The sequence below is a fragment of the Tamandua tetradactyla genome, chromosome 8, assembly GCF_023851605.1.
Source record: "Tamandua tetradactyla isolate mTamTet1 chromosome 8, mTamTet1.pri, whole genome shotgun sequence".
Lineage (NCBI taxonomy): Eukaryota > Metazoa > Chordata > Mammalia > Pilosa > Myrmecophagidae > Tamandua > Tamandua tetradactyla.
Genome location: NC_135334.1, coordinates 69,223,490 through 69,238,628, shown reverse-complemented (window position 1 = coordinate 69,238,628; position 15,139 = coordinate 69,223,490). Strand labels below are relative to the sequence as shown.

Below are 15,139 nucleotides of genomic sequence, written 5' to 3'. Positions count from 1 at the left end.
TAGTGTTCTGTGTCTCTCCATTAAGCCTGTTGTCTCCCTAATCGTCTCGATCTTGACTGACTTTTTTGTCTCCTTGTTTTTTCAGTTACTGAGAGAAGTGTGCTAAAAATCTCCCACAATATTAGTGGTTGATTTCTGCCCATTTTTACTTTGTATATTTTGAGACTATATTATTAAATGAATACAAGTTTAGAATTGTTATAGCTTCCAGGTGTAATAAACCTTTTGTCATTATATAGTGGTCCTCTTTACCATTAATCAAGCTTTTTTCTTTAAAGTTTATTTTGTTTGATTATTAATGTAGCTGCACCAACTTTTCTGCTCTGCAGAAAACTTAGTTGCCATGTTTTTTTAGAGAGGTGTGCTCTTTTAATAGCTTGCACTTGGATAAGAGGAATATACTTATAATTTTCTTTAAATTCATGGTTGGTAGGAGATGAACTCAGATTTTGATCAAAAATATTTCAAAATAATGACTAAGTAGAAATTGGTTATGTTGAAATACTGTGGGTCAATGAGAGGTAGGGGTATGGGGAATGGGATGTATGAGGTTTTTTTTTTTTTTCCTGGAATGATGCAAATGTTCTAAAAATGATCATGGTGAAGAATATGCAAGTATGTGATGATATTGTGAGCTATTGATTGTATAATACGGCTGGACTGAGCGTGTGTGGCTATTCCTCAGTTAAAAATTTTTTTTTTAAATGATGCCTAAAAGTCATACTGTGAAGGGTAAGGCTACTGTTTGGAACACTATAATGTGGTCAAGCTTTTCTGAATTCATGGATGGTCGTGATGCTTATCTATTTTTTTTTTAATGGATTAATATCTTTAAAAACCCTACTACCAGTTTACTCTCTGGTTGTGCTATGAAGCATAATTTTATACTTTTCCACATGAGTGGCTACTTTTTATTTTCTCCACATCTTATAATAACCATTTGTGGAAGGTAAGAATGAAGGACACAAAGGGATGCTAAGCATTCCTCTTCTCTGAGACTTTGGAAAGCCAGGATATAACTAAACCAGAGTGGAGATCAAGCAGATAGGACTTCAAGATGTAATAGTAAAATCTGATTCACCCTTTAGAGGATCCCCATGATGGGAATTCAAAAGATGTGAAACAGAAATAATACAAGGAAAAAAATTAAAAGGAAATCAATACCATAGATAGTTAAATATAAAAATGTGTACTATAAGTGGTAAAATGGGTTTTAGTAGACAAAGAAAATTTGGAGACAAGCTTCTGGGAAAATTAGTGTTAGACCTTTATCTTACTATTAAAAAGCTACCCTTAAGTGGTAGTGCAGCAGGGTAGAGATGCTTTTTTGAATACTTGGAGTCACTGTTGTTTTCATTCATTTACAATTCTTGGGAAAGAAAGCTACAAAGTGAATAAATGTCTTAAGGATCTAGTTTGAACTCGGATGCCGAAAGAAAGAGCATTTATCCTATGTTTTATGAAGCATGGCAAAAAAAAAAGTCCTCCCTTTTTAGCATGTACTTCTAAGAAAGTATTTCTTATTTAAGTAAATTCAACTTCTTTTTTTTAAAAAGAAAATGTTGACTTTTAAACGGTGTGTACTCTGTGCCAGGCACTGTGCTATCAGCTTTATGTGCATCACCTCTGACTCTGTCCACAGCTTTGCAAGGAAGATATTGCTATTCTCTTTCTAAATATGAGAAATTGAATCTCAGAGAGTTGAAACAACTTGGCCGAGTTCACATAGCTATTAAAGAGGAAGAACCAGGATTCAACCCCAACTCCATCTACCTCGAAAGCCTCTGCTCTTGTCAATTATTCTATACTTCCTTTTCAAATGCATTCAGAATGATGGCTCTGTTGGGACCTAGCATCATGGGATTAAGACAGCCTTATTGACCAAAAGGAGAAAGAGAGAAATGAGACAAAATAAAGTTTCAGTGGCTGAGAGATTTCAAACAGAGTTGAGAGGTTATCCTGGAAGTTATTCTTCTGCATTATATAAATAGCCCTTTTTAGTTATGGTGCACTGGAGTGGCTAGAGGGAAGTATCTGAAGCTGTTGAGCTGTATTCCAGTAGCCCCTGTAGCCTTGACTTTTAAAGATAATTGAATAACTATATAGCTTTTACAGTGTGACCAAGTGATTGTGAAAGCCTTGTGGCTCATGCTCTCTTTATCCAGATGAGTAATAAATAAATTTTTATCCAGATTTATTTATTATCCCAAATAAATAAATAAATAATGAAAGGGAGAGATAAAGGGGTAAAAAGTTTGGGTAAATTGTAATACTTGTGGTCAGTGAGAAGAAGGGACAGGGGTATGGAATGTAAGGGTTTTTTCCTTGTTATTTCTTTTTCTGGTGTGATGCAGATATACTAAAAATGATTATGGTAAGGAATACACAACTGTGTGATGATATTGTGAGCCATTGATCTTATAGTTTGGACTGTATGTGCAAGAAGATATGTCAATAAAAATATTTTTTAAATGAAAGAATCGTGGCTCTGGATAAAGGAATAGAGCAGGGGAAAATCTAACTTATTATTTATCATATAAAATGAAGACTTTTGGTAGGTGTGATTTAAATGTGTGTTTCTTACCACAGCACATACCATACTGTAAGTTTTCGTTTCGAGGATGAAGTGACTCATATATACATGCATTTAAAAGATTAAAATAATGTGACCACAAGCTATCATTTAGCCTGTCTGTATGTTAATTTTTACTATTAGTTTAACTTTTGAATAAAGTACAGCAAGCTAGTTATAGTGAAACTAAATTTTCTTTCTGGGTTCTTTGTGTTGAGTTTTCAATAGATATTCCCATCTGCATAGTTCCACATGTACATATTAACATACAGTCTGAGTAACAGAGACTCCTTTTAATCATAGAGCAGCCGTTCTCAAAATGAGTTCAGCCCCTGGTTCCCTTAGGGTCCCAAAGACCATCAGTAAGTTTAATAGGGCAGAAACATTTTCATAAGAATACTTAGATATTTTTGCCTGTTTCACTGATGAAATTTGCATAATGGTGGGTAAAACTACTGTCCCTTTAGAATGCAGTAAGCTCCTCCACTAGTGATATTTGTATTCTGTATCACCATGCAGATGGTGGTTTAAAAAAATCAAAAAAGCTAGTTTCACTTAAGAATGTCCTTGTTGAAACAGTAAAAATCATTAATTTATTAATTATATAAAATTTTTACCTTTGTGTAGTAGTTTGGAAATATATACCCCAGGAAAACATGTTCTTAAACTTAATCTGCTCCTGTGGGTGTGAACTCTTATAAATAGGATCTTTTGATGAGTTTATTTCAGTTAGTGTGGCCCAGATCAATCAGAATGGTTCTTAATTCTATTACTCAAGACCTTAGAGAGGCTACAGAGAAAGAATGCCACAAGGAGCAGCCAGAAGTTGAAAATCAGTGGAACTGAAAAGCCAGGAGAGGCTGACTTGTACATTGCTGTGTAACAAAAGAGCTTCGGACCAAGGAGCACGAATAGTGAGCCCCAGGATGCCACAACCTCCGGGAGAAAGCATCACCTTGATGACATCTTGATTTTGAACTTCTAGCCTCAAAACCATGAGTCAGTACATTCTCGTTGTGTAAGCCAACCCAGTGCATGATATTTGTGTTAGCAATGAGGAGACTAAAACACCTTGTGTATGTGCAACTTTTTATTATTCTGTGGTAATGGAAAGGGAGTTATAATTAAAGCACTTCTATTGCATACTTAAGTGTAATGTAAAAGCTGTTGCAAGGAAAAGGACTTGTGCAATTGAGTTGCTAGCTGAATTATCCCATTTTTCATCTTTACTTTCATTATTTGGGAGAATGACTGACAGACAAACTATGGTTATTCAGACTTAGGTATTTAGCGTTTATTTTCTCAAAAATGAATACAGCAAGCCTTTTCCATTTATGGATATGCCACATTTTATTTATCCATTCATCAGTTGATGAACATTTGGGTTGATTTCTGCTTTTTGGCTATTAATAATGCTAGAACGGGGCAAGATGACAGCATAGGTGTGGAATTTAGTTTTTCCTACAGAGCAGCTAGTAAATAGCCAGGAATTGTATGGAACAACTGCTGGGGGGTCATAAGGGACCAAACACACATCATACAACAGTCTGGAACAGGTCAAATGGCTGAGATCCCACACAGGACTGTAAGTCTCCCAAGCCATGGAGGCTGGCACCCTGCCCCCACAGACACAATAGGCTGGCTCCCTGAAGGGAAAAGAAACAGACTTTACTAATAGCAAAGAAGTTAGCTCAATCAAGCTCCAGTTGTGGAATTAATTAACAAATTCTGACTACTGAAAACAGGGACCCAACACTGATAAACCTAGTGTAAGCACTAAAGGAAGCAGGAGTTTTTGCTCTGGCAGAGAGGGGGTGGGGCTTACAAGGAAAAAAAAAAAACCCCAGAGGCTTTTTGAGTTGAACAGCACAAAATACTGGAAAAGGGCTAGACTCCAAATAAAGGGTCACATAGACCCTGGGGACACATGAACTCATGTACCAACTCCAGCTCTTGATTGGCAAGCCCAGGGAGCAGGGGTCCAGGTGTGAAAATGCTTTCTTTTTTACCTTTTAACTTCTTAACAGCTCATTAGGTAGAACTGCAAGCACACTCAGGTTCTAGCACTACCCCAGGCATGTGCATAATTAAGGCATGTCTGAGAGACAAAGTAAATTGGTAGAAGGGTCAACTCCCAAAGGAAAGAGGGGAGTGGTCCCTCCTTCAGAGAATTCAGACCCCAGGGGCTGGAAAACAGAAGCAATCAAAGCCTACCTACTACCTCAGCCTTGGTCTCAGCCATGTTGCTAGCAGGAAGAGGCTGCTGAAATTAAAGGCATAACATCACTTTATGCTGGTGGGAAACTGCAAATAGACAAATGCCACATGCTTGGCAAGATAGGAAAAATAGAGTCTAGAGACTTCATAGGAAGGTCTGAAAACCTGCTGGGTCTCACCCACAAGGGCACTTGATACTTACTGGCTACTCCCTCCTCCTGAGATGTGTCCTGTCTTGTCTGGAAAAATCTGACTGGAGTTGATAGTATCTGAGGATACCCCCCTCAAAAAAAAGAGGCTCCATATATGCCTTTTTACAATCCATCATATAGAAGGGGTCCATAATATACGCAGGGCAAGAAACAGAAAAACAAGAACTGAAGAATTCTGATCAGTTAAACAGAACCTATGCTAAAGGTCTATAATAAATTGAATGGAAAGCCAAAGAACAGATAGAGAAGAAAGCCAAACAACAAGAAAAATTAGATCAAAGAGAAAACAACCTCCAGAATAAACTACTTAAGGAAGTCAAATGCTTAGACACCAGCAAAAAATAAGAAGTTATACTAGGAAAATCAAAGATATAGACCAGTCAAAGGAACAAACCAACACTTCAAATGAGAACAGGAGTTGAAAGAACTAATTCAGGATGTTCAAACAGACATGCAAAATCTCATTAAAAATCAAATCAGCAAATTGAGGGAGGATATAAAGAAGACATTTGGTGAACATAAAGAAGAACTCTAAAGTTTGAAAAAAGAAATCGCAAAACTTACAGGAATGAAAGACACAAAGAAAATTTGGAAAAAACAGCGGAGACCTACAACATTAGATTTGTAGAGGCAAAAGAAGAGATTAATGAACTAAAGAACTGCACATCTGAAATTCAACCCATAAAAGAAAATATAGAGAAAAGAATGGAAAAATATGAGCAGGATCTTGGGGAATTGAATGACAACATGTAGTGCATGAATATATGTAATGGGTATCACAGAAGAGAAGTTAACAGAAAAGGAGCAGAAAGACTAATGAAGGATATAATCACTGAAAACTTCCCATCTCTTTTGAAAGACATAAAATTACAGATCACGAAGTGCAGCATACCCCAAACAGAATAAATCCAAATAGACTTAATCCAAGACACTTACTAATGCAATTATCAGATGTCAAAGACAAGAGGAGAATTTTGAAAGCAGCAAAAGAAGAACGATCTGTCCTATACAAGGGAAGCTTGATAAGACTATATATGAATTTCTCAGCAGAAACTGTGGGGGCAAAAAAGCAGTGGTATGATATATTTAAGATTCTGAAAGAGAAAAACTGCCAACTGAGTAATCTATACCCAGCAAAGCTGCCTTTCAAAAAGAGGGGGAGATGAAAATATTTTCAGACAAACAGGCACTGAGAGAATTTGTGGCTAAAACACTGGCACTACAAGAAATACTAAAGGGAGCACTCCAAGCAAATAGGAGAAGACAGGAGAGGGCGGTCTGGAGAAGAGTGTAGAAATGAAAACTATTAGTAAAGGCAAAAAGAGGAAAAAAAATAGATATATAAAATCTGAAAGACAAATGGTAGATTAAAGTACTGCCTTTACAGTACCATTAAATATTAATGGATTAAACTCCTCAGTCAAAAGACATAGAGTGGCAGAATGGATTTAAAAACAGGATCCACCTATATGCTGTCTACAGGAGACTCACTTTAGACCCAAGGATAAAAATAGGTTGAGGGCAGGCCACAGTGGCTCAGCAGGCAGAGTTCTCACCTGCCATGCCAGAGACTCAGGTTCGATTCCCAGTGCCTGCCCCTGCAAAATACATAAATAGGTTGAAAGTGAAAGGTTTAGAACAGATATTTCATGCAAACAACAATCAGAAAAGAGCAGGTGTAGCTATACTAATATTTGTCAAATTAGACTTCAAGTATAAAACAATTAAAAGAGGCAAAGAAGGACACTATATGTTAATGAAAGGAAATTCAGACAAAACAATCATAAATATTTATGCACCAAGCCACTGTACTGCAAAATACATGAGGCAATGCTGAAGGGCAGCTACTGAAGGGCAACTACCAAAATAGTTGGAGACTTCAATTCCCCGCTCTCGTCAGTGGATAGAACATCTAGACAGAGAATCAATAAGGAAACAGATTTTTTTTTTTGTCATCACATAGTTATATATTCATCATCATGATAATTTCTTAGAACGTTTGCATCAATTCAGTAAAAAAGAAATAAAAAGAAAATGGAAAAAATTCAAACATGCCATACCCCTTACACCTCCCGTTCATTGATCACTAGCATTTCAATCTACTAAATTTATTTTAACATTTGTTCCCCCTATTATTTATTTATTTTTAATCCATACATTTTACTCATCTGTTGATAAGATAGATGAAGGGAGCATCAGACATGAGGTATTCACAATCACACAGTCATATTGTGAAAACTATATCATTATATAAGCATCTTCAAGAAACATGACTACTGGAGCACAGCTCTACATTAGGAAACAGATTTTGAATAATATGTCAAATGAACTAGATTTACAGACATTTACAGAACATCATACCCCACAACAGTAGGATAATACATTTTTCTAAGATGCTCATGGATCATTCTCAAGGATAGAGCATATGCTGGGTTGCAAAGCAAATCTCAATAATTTAAAAAGACTGAAATTTTACAAATCACTTTTTCAGACCTTAGTGGAATGAAAATGGAAATGAATAACAGGCAGAGGGCCAGAAAATTCACTAATATATGGAGGCTAGACAGCACACTCTGTTTATTTTTATTTAACTTTTTTTGCGTATGAAATATAACATATATACAAAAAAGTAATAAATTTCCAAGTACATTATAGCAAGTAGGTATAAAACAGATTTTAAAGTTTGGTAAGGTTACAATTCCATGATTTTTTCTTCTAGCTGCTCCAAGACACTGGAGACCAACAGAAATATCAGCACTGATACTCATTTGTTAAATCCTATCTTCTCTGTTATACTTCTTCTCTTTAAATAACATATATACATAAAAGCAGTGAATTTCAAAGCACAGCACAACAATTAGCTTTGGAACAGATTTCAGAGTTTAGTATCGGTTACAATTCCACAATTTTAGGTTTTTATTTCTAGCTGCTCTAAGGTACTGGAGGCTAAAAGAAATACTGGTTTAATGATTCAACACTCATACTCATTTGTTAAACCCAACCTTCTCTGTAAAACTCCGCCATCACCTTTGATCTTTCTCCCACTCTTTAGAGGTATTTGGGCTATGCCTATTCTAAGATTTTCATATTGAAAGAGGCTGTCAATATATGGAATAGGGGAGTGGAACTAATTGATGTTCTGGAAGGGCTGGCCCCTCTGCATTTCAGGACTTACCTGGTCCAGGGGCCCATCTGAAGGTTGTAGGTTTTGGAAAGTTACCCTAGTGCATGGAACCTTTGTAGAATCTTATATAATGCTCTAGATATTCTTTAGGATTGGCAGAAATGGTTTTGGTTGGGGGTTGGCAAGTTATAATAGGTAACAATGTCTAATTGAAACATGTATAAGAGTGACCTCCAGTGTAGCCTCTCAACTCCATTTGAACTCTCTTGGCTACTGATATCTTATTTGTTACACTTCTATTCCCCCTTTTTATCAGGATGGCATTGTCGATCCCGTGGTGCCAGGGCCAGGGTCATCCCTAGGAGTTATCTTCCATGCCACCAGGAAGATTTTCATCCCTGGATGTCATGTCCCATATAGTGGGGAGGGCAATGGTTTCGCTTGCAGAGTTAGGCTTAGAGAGAGAAAAAGGCCACATCTGAACAACAAAAGAGGTCCTCCAGAGGTGACTCTTAGGCATACATATAGGTAAGCTAAGCTTTACCACTACATACATAAGCTTCACAAGAGCAAGCCTCAAGATCAAGGGCTTGGCCTGTTGATTTGGGTGTCCCTAATGTTTGGCACCAGTATCCAGGGTATCCCCGGTGGTAAAGCTTAATAGTTTCATAATTTTTCTCCCATCCCTCAAGGTTCTTTGCCAATACTTTTTGATTATCTGCTTAATATACAGGCAATATCTTCTTTACCCCAGTATTCTGAACTACCTTATTCCTGGCCCATTCAACTTCATTCTTATCTCTAAATACCATAGATAACACACTCTTAAACATCCAGTGAGACAAGGAAGAAATTGCATGAAAAGTCAGTAAGTATCTCGAGGCAAATTAAAATGAAAACACAACATACATATCAAAACTTATGGGATGCATAAATAAATAAATAATAGGGGAAACAAAAGACAAAACAAATTGAGTAGATTGAAATACTAGTGCTCAATGAAAGGGAATGGTAAGGGGTATAGAAAAAAAGGGGGTAAACAAAGGTTAAAATATATTGGGTAGATGGAAATACTAGTGGTCAATGAAAGGGTAAGCTAAGAGGTATGGTAGGTATGAGTTATTTCTTTTTATTTCTTTTTCTGGAGTGATACAAATGTTCTAAAAAATGATCATGGTAATGAATATACTACTATGTGATGATATTATGAGCCATTGTATGTACACCATGTATGGAATGTTTGTATGTTAAGAATGTTCATGTTTGTATGTTGTTTTGGCTTGTCAATTAAAAAAATTAAATTAAGCAAAAAAAAAACTTATAGGATGCAGCAAAGGTGATGCTGAGAGGGAAATTTATTGCCCTAAATGCCTATATTAAAAAAGAAGAAAGAGCAAGAATTGAGGAATTAACTGTTCACTTGGAAGAACTAGAGAAAGAACAGCAAACAATCTCAAAGCAGACAAAAGAAAAGAAATAACAAAGATTAGAGTAGAAATAAATGTAATTGATAATATGAAAACAAATTGAAGTGGTGGGAAAGCTACCTAACTCATTCTATGAAGCCAATATCACCCTAATGCCGAGACCAAGACCAAGATACTACAAGAAAAGAAATTTGCAGACCAATCTCTTTAATGAATATAAGTGTGAAAATTCTCAACAAAATACTGGCAAATGTAATCCAGCAGCACATTAAAATAATTATACACCATGACCAAGTGGGATTTATTCTAGTTATGTGAGGCTGGTTCAACACAAGAAAATCAGTTAATTTTACTGACAGTTAATACGCTCTGTCAGTAAATCAAAGCCAGAAAGCCACATGATCATCTTGATTGATGCACAAAAGGCAATTGACAACATTCAACATCTTTCTTGATGAAAACACTTCAAAAGATAGGAATAAAAGGGACACTTCCTCAACATGATAAAGGGAATATATGGAAAGTCCACAAGTGACATCATCATCCTCAATGGGAAAGACATGAAGTTTTCCCTCTAAGATCAGGAACCAGACAAGGATGCCCACTGTCACTATTGTTATTCAGCATTGTGCTGGAAGTTCTAGCTAGAGCAATTAGATAAGAAAAAGAGATAAAAGGCATCCAAATTGGAAAGCAAGAAGTAAAACTCTCACTGTTTACAGATGACCTAATACTATATGTCGAAAATACTGAAAAACCTACAGCAAAACTACTGCAGCTAATAAATGAGTACAGCAAAGTGACAGAGTACAAGATCAACACCCCAAAATCATCAGTGTTTCTATACACTACAGATGAGCAATCTGAGGGGGCAATCAAGAAAAAATTCCATTTACAATAGCAGCCAAAAGAATCAAATATTTAGGAACAAATTGAACTTTATATATTCTGGATACAAGTTCCTTCTCAGATATATGATTGTATTTTGCTCATTTATTTATTTAAAAAGAAAAAAAAAAAAAACAACTATCCTACCTAAGAGACCCAGACTTATCTGTGGATAGACCCAAATTATAGTCCTGTATTTAGAGCAATAACTTTACAGATAATTATATAAATCATCAGTTTAAAACATGTATAATAAAATCAGACTAGCACTTCACATTTAAATAGTTTGATTAGATATACTGGGAGGAATGAAATTCTGTCATCCTTGGATCCCAAGAAGGTAGAATTCTTCTTGCTATTGATACCATTAACAATTAGAAATTTTGGAGATTCCATTCCATCTCTATTAAATTGCTGTTACCTTGAGCAAATGGTTTCTTTCTATTGGGCCTTAGTCTTCTCATCTAATGAGTGAAGGAGTTGAACTTCATGCACTCTGAGGTCTATATCAGCCTCAACATTCCTTAAATCTATGCTTCTTAACTTTACAACTCATATTTCAGTATATTAATTGCTTATTTTTAATTCTTTGTTGAGTTTTTTTACTTACCACAAGATTATCAAAAAAATTTTTAAGATTCTCTAAAATAGAATTTATAAACAATATAAAATGTCTTGGTAACTTTGTTTATAAAAAATGTGGATGTTGGGCAGGCCACGGTGGCTCAGCAGGCAGGAATGCTTGCCTGCGATGCCAGAGGACCCGGGTTCAATTCCCGGTGCCTGCCCATGTAAAAATAAATAAATAAATAAAAGCTATAATGAAACATGCTATTGGGAGATATCTTTAAAAAAAAATAGAACTCCCATACAACAATATAAAAAAAAAAAATGTGGATGTTATGGAGTACCATACCATGTAAATAACAGGTCAGTAGGTCAATATAAATCTAATACAATATGGATTTATAGTAGTAATAATACTACCTATTTTAGTTTGCTAATGCTGCTGTAATGCAATATACAAAAAATGAAATGGCTTTTATAAAGGGGATTTATCATATTACAAATTTACAGTTCTAAGGCCTTAAAAATGACCAAACTAAGACATCCAGAAAAAGATACCTTGACTCCAAAGAAAGGCCAATGTCTGTCACATGGCTGGTGTCTGCTAATCCTTGTTCCTGGTACCATTTACCTCCAGCTTCTGATGCCAGTGGTTTCTTCTCCAAGCGTCTTTGAGCCTTCATTTAACTCTTCTAGGACACAACTTTGGGTTCTGGCTTGCTTACTGTCTCATGGGAATGCACATGGCAATGTCTGTTGGGCTTTGCATCTCCAAACATCTGTGTCTAGGCATCTGCTCTCTCTGTCAGCACTTCAAGCATCTCCGAATGTCTGTGTCTCTGTTGGCTCTGAAGCAACTGTTTTCTTCAAAATGTCTCCCCTTTTAAAGGACTCTAGTAAACTAATCAAGACCCTTGTTGAGGAGAAGTAGTTGCAAAGCTGAGTGGATGAGGCAGGAAGCCAACAAGCATGAGCAGTTGTTGGGTGGGCACCATGGCCAAGATTACCACCATCAAGGTGGTGAAGTGCAAGATCCAGGTTCTACAGCACTAGGCCAGTGATGTGGAGGAGAAAACTGAGCACCTCCAGTGCAAAGTGGAGAGAGAAAAGCAGGCCCGGAAACAGACGGAGGCTGAAGTGGCCTCCTTGAACTGTCACATCCAGCTAGTTGAAGAGGAGCCGGATCATACTCAGGAGCATCTTGCCACTGCCCTGCAAAAGCTAGAGAAGCAAGGAAAGCTGTTGATGAGAGCAAGAGAGGTATGAAGGTTATTGAAAACCGGACATTAAGAGATGAAGCACCAGGAAGTCCAGCTTAGAGAAGATAAGCACATCGCAGAAGAGGCAGATCAGAAGTAGAAGGAGGTTGCTTGTAAGTTGGTGGTTATTGAAGGGGACTTAGAACACACTGAGGAACTAGCTGAGCTGGCAGAGTCCGGTTAGTGAGAGATTGATGAGCAAATCAGGCTGATGGACCAGTACCTGGAATGCCTTAAGTGCTGCTGAAGAAAAGTACTCTCAAAAAGAAGACAAATATGAAGAAGAGATAAAGATTGTTACTGGTAAACTCAGGGAGGCAGAGAGCCATGCCAAGTTTGCTGAGTGATCTGTAGCCAGGCTGGAAAGGATAATTGATAATTTGGAAGATGAACTGAAATGCACCAAAGAGGAGCACTGTCCGGCGCCGTCTCACTCAACTTCCCGTTCCCCGCCGGTAAGGGAGGCGCTGAAGAAACAAACGCGGACACGATACTCACAGTTGTTTGGAATGCCAAGTTTTACTGGGGTTAAGCTTCTACACTCTGTTACAGCTTCCACACAGGGAGGGAGCTCCCTGCGGGGGACAACCTCTATGTGGCCGTCAGGCACGGCTCTCTGCGGGCTGTCTCCTCCTACCCTGCGTGGGTTCAGCTTATAAGCACAATCAGGAACCAATAAACTAACGTTACGTGTACAGAGATGATTGGAGGGTGTAGCTTAAGCGGGCGTATGTCATACACGGAAGCAGGATGTGGGCGCCATCTTGGCTCACTCGATGGGCGGGGGGAACTCTAGAGCAGGCTGCGGCGTGTCCACTAGGCCAAACCCGGAAAGCGGCTCTCTACATCTCCCCCTTTTTGTTTTTATAACAGGCATGGTCCGTAGACCGTATTCTTGCACCCAGTGTCTCTATTGATGATGGTGCTCCCGTGGGCCTGAGTGGCTCACAACATAGTTTGGTGCTTTGGGGAGTCTGGACTAGGCTCGCGTCATCACACGACGGAGCCTCTGGCACCGACCAGAATGCTCACCTCATATAGAGACCGGAGAGTCCGTGAACTGGATACCACGTGACTCCTCCCTGCAGTGCTTCGCCTCGCAACTGGGTCAAGCGGGGATTATGAGAGCGACAGCCAGGGCATAGGAAACGCTGCGGAGGCCTCGGTGCAATGGCTAGAGCCAAGCCCAGTCTGGCCAGGACTGCGGCCGCAGCTCCACCGTCGAGGCGGCTAGGCGTGCAAAATTAACAGCCTCTGGTGCCTAGCTAAACACGGGTAGTGGCCAGGGAGCCTGCAACAAACCTTGCTGACAAGAGCTTTGCCCCAGGTGATTCAGACGGGCTATCTATCGAGGAGGGACGCACACCCACATTTGACTGGGAAGACATAGCTAACATGGTAGAAACACGTAGCTGCTGTTGAGATTGAAACAATCGTTCCAACAGACTTTTGACCACTACTAGCCCCACCAATAACCCGAAAAATAGAAGAACCCAGGTGGTCAAGTTAGGCCATGAGAACCAGGAGGTGAGTCCATTCCACAAACCCTGGATTACATCCCCGAGACTAGACAGGTCAAACGTAACGGGTTTTAACTGAATGTCCCCTATCTTATCAAGACTCGTTTCTATCTGCTGGGAGAGATTACGGAATGTCGGGAGATAAGTATTTTGCAGCCAGGCTTTAACGCTGGCAGAGGTTTTGGTCACATTGGCTCTGACCTGGGTGACACAGAGTTTAAAGACAATCCAGCGAGTGTCACATATTTCCTGGACCACTTTCCAGAGTCCGTCTATTTCAAGTCCTAGTTCATCTATTTCAGACTGAAGCTGCAATATCGCCTGAGAGTTTAAGTCAATTTGTTGACTCTGGGCCCGCAGTGCATCTCGGGTAGCATTGGCTAAATTGTTGACAGCGTTCATCGTTAGGGCGATCTGGTCTGAGGTCCAGGCGTGGAGGACCGCGTCTCCAACTGCAGGGATGAACAAAGAGGCAGCAAGGCCCCCCGCGCGCAGCAGCCAATTTTTTACATTCCTTTTAGTCCTGGAAGGCACTACAGGGTTAGAGAATTGAAAGTTTTTTGTAGAGATAGCTTGAGTGACTGGGCCAACCCAATCAGACGTATTAACGGGGACCCAGACATAGCTGGGGCGGTAAACCAGAATGGCGAAGACAGGATACCCGCTCCAGCATCCTGATAAAGTACAAGGGGTGGCAGAACAATTAAAGGTAGGGTTCATGGAGAGTAGAAAGGCAAAAGGAGGTTGCACGCAGGTCTCCCTGTGCAGAGAAAAGGAACAGTTAGTACTATCATGTTTCCCTACATCGAGGAGGGAGCACTCAGTTGCATTCCCAACTGCGTCCGTGGAAGTGTTGGCGATGGTGCCATTCAGAAGGTTGAGATACCGCAGGTCGACACATGCCCCTAGGGGATTACAAATCATTTGTTGTGCCCAAATCTGGACCTTGGAGGTGAAGGGGTTAGTAAAGGCGTGACGACATTGGACGAGGTCAGCCCACTGAGCTCCCTCTGAGTAGTTCAGCAAGGGCTTGATGGAGTAGGCGTGAGGGTCGGTGGACCAAACCCACCAGTCATCACCTAGGCGGCGCGGGCGAGGCGAGGACATGCACCGGTGCCACTGAAACTCCTGCATCATGGTTACCTGAAAAAGGTCATGCTCACATGGGGGGAAGAGGGGGTCAGGAGCGTCCCAGTCTTCAGCACACGAACACACGACGGGTCGGAACCCTGTAAGATTGAGGCATCGCTTCGTCTCGTTTTTTTCCAGTAAGCCTTGACAAGAAAGGGAAAGATCGGTCGCATTGAGGAACTCAAGCAGCACACCTGAAGGCACACGACCACAACCTGTAGG

The 15,139-nt window shown here is 39.3% G+C and overlaps 1 protein-coding gene and 1 pseudogene across 2 annotated transcripts in view; both read left to right on the top strand.

Moving 5' to 3' along the window:
- Window positions 1–15,139, top strand: part of UVRAG (UV radiation resistance associated) — a 496,833-nt gene that overhangs the window by 411,534 nt on the left and 70,160 nt on the right. The gene's annotated exons all lie outside the window — the stretch shown is intronic.
- On the top strand, window positions 63–12,925 carry LOC143643901 (uncharacterized; annotated as a pseudogene).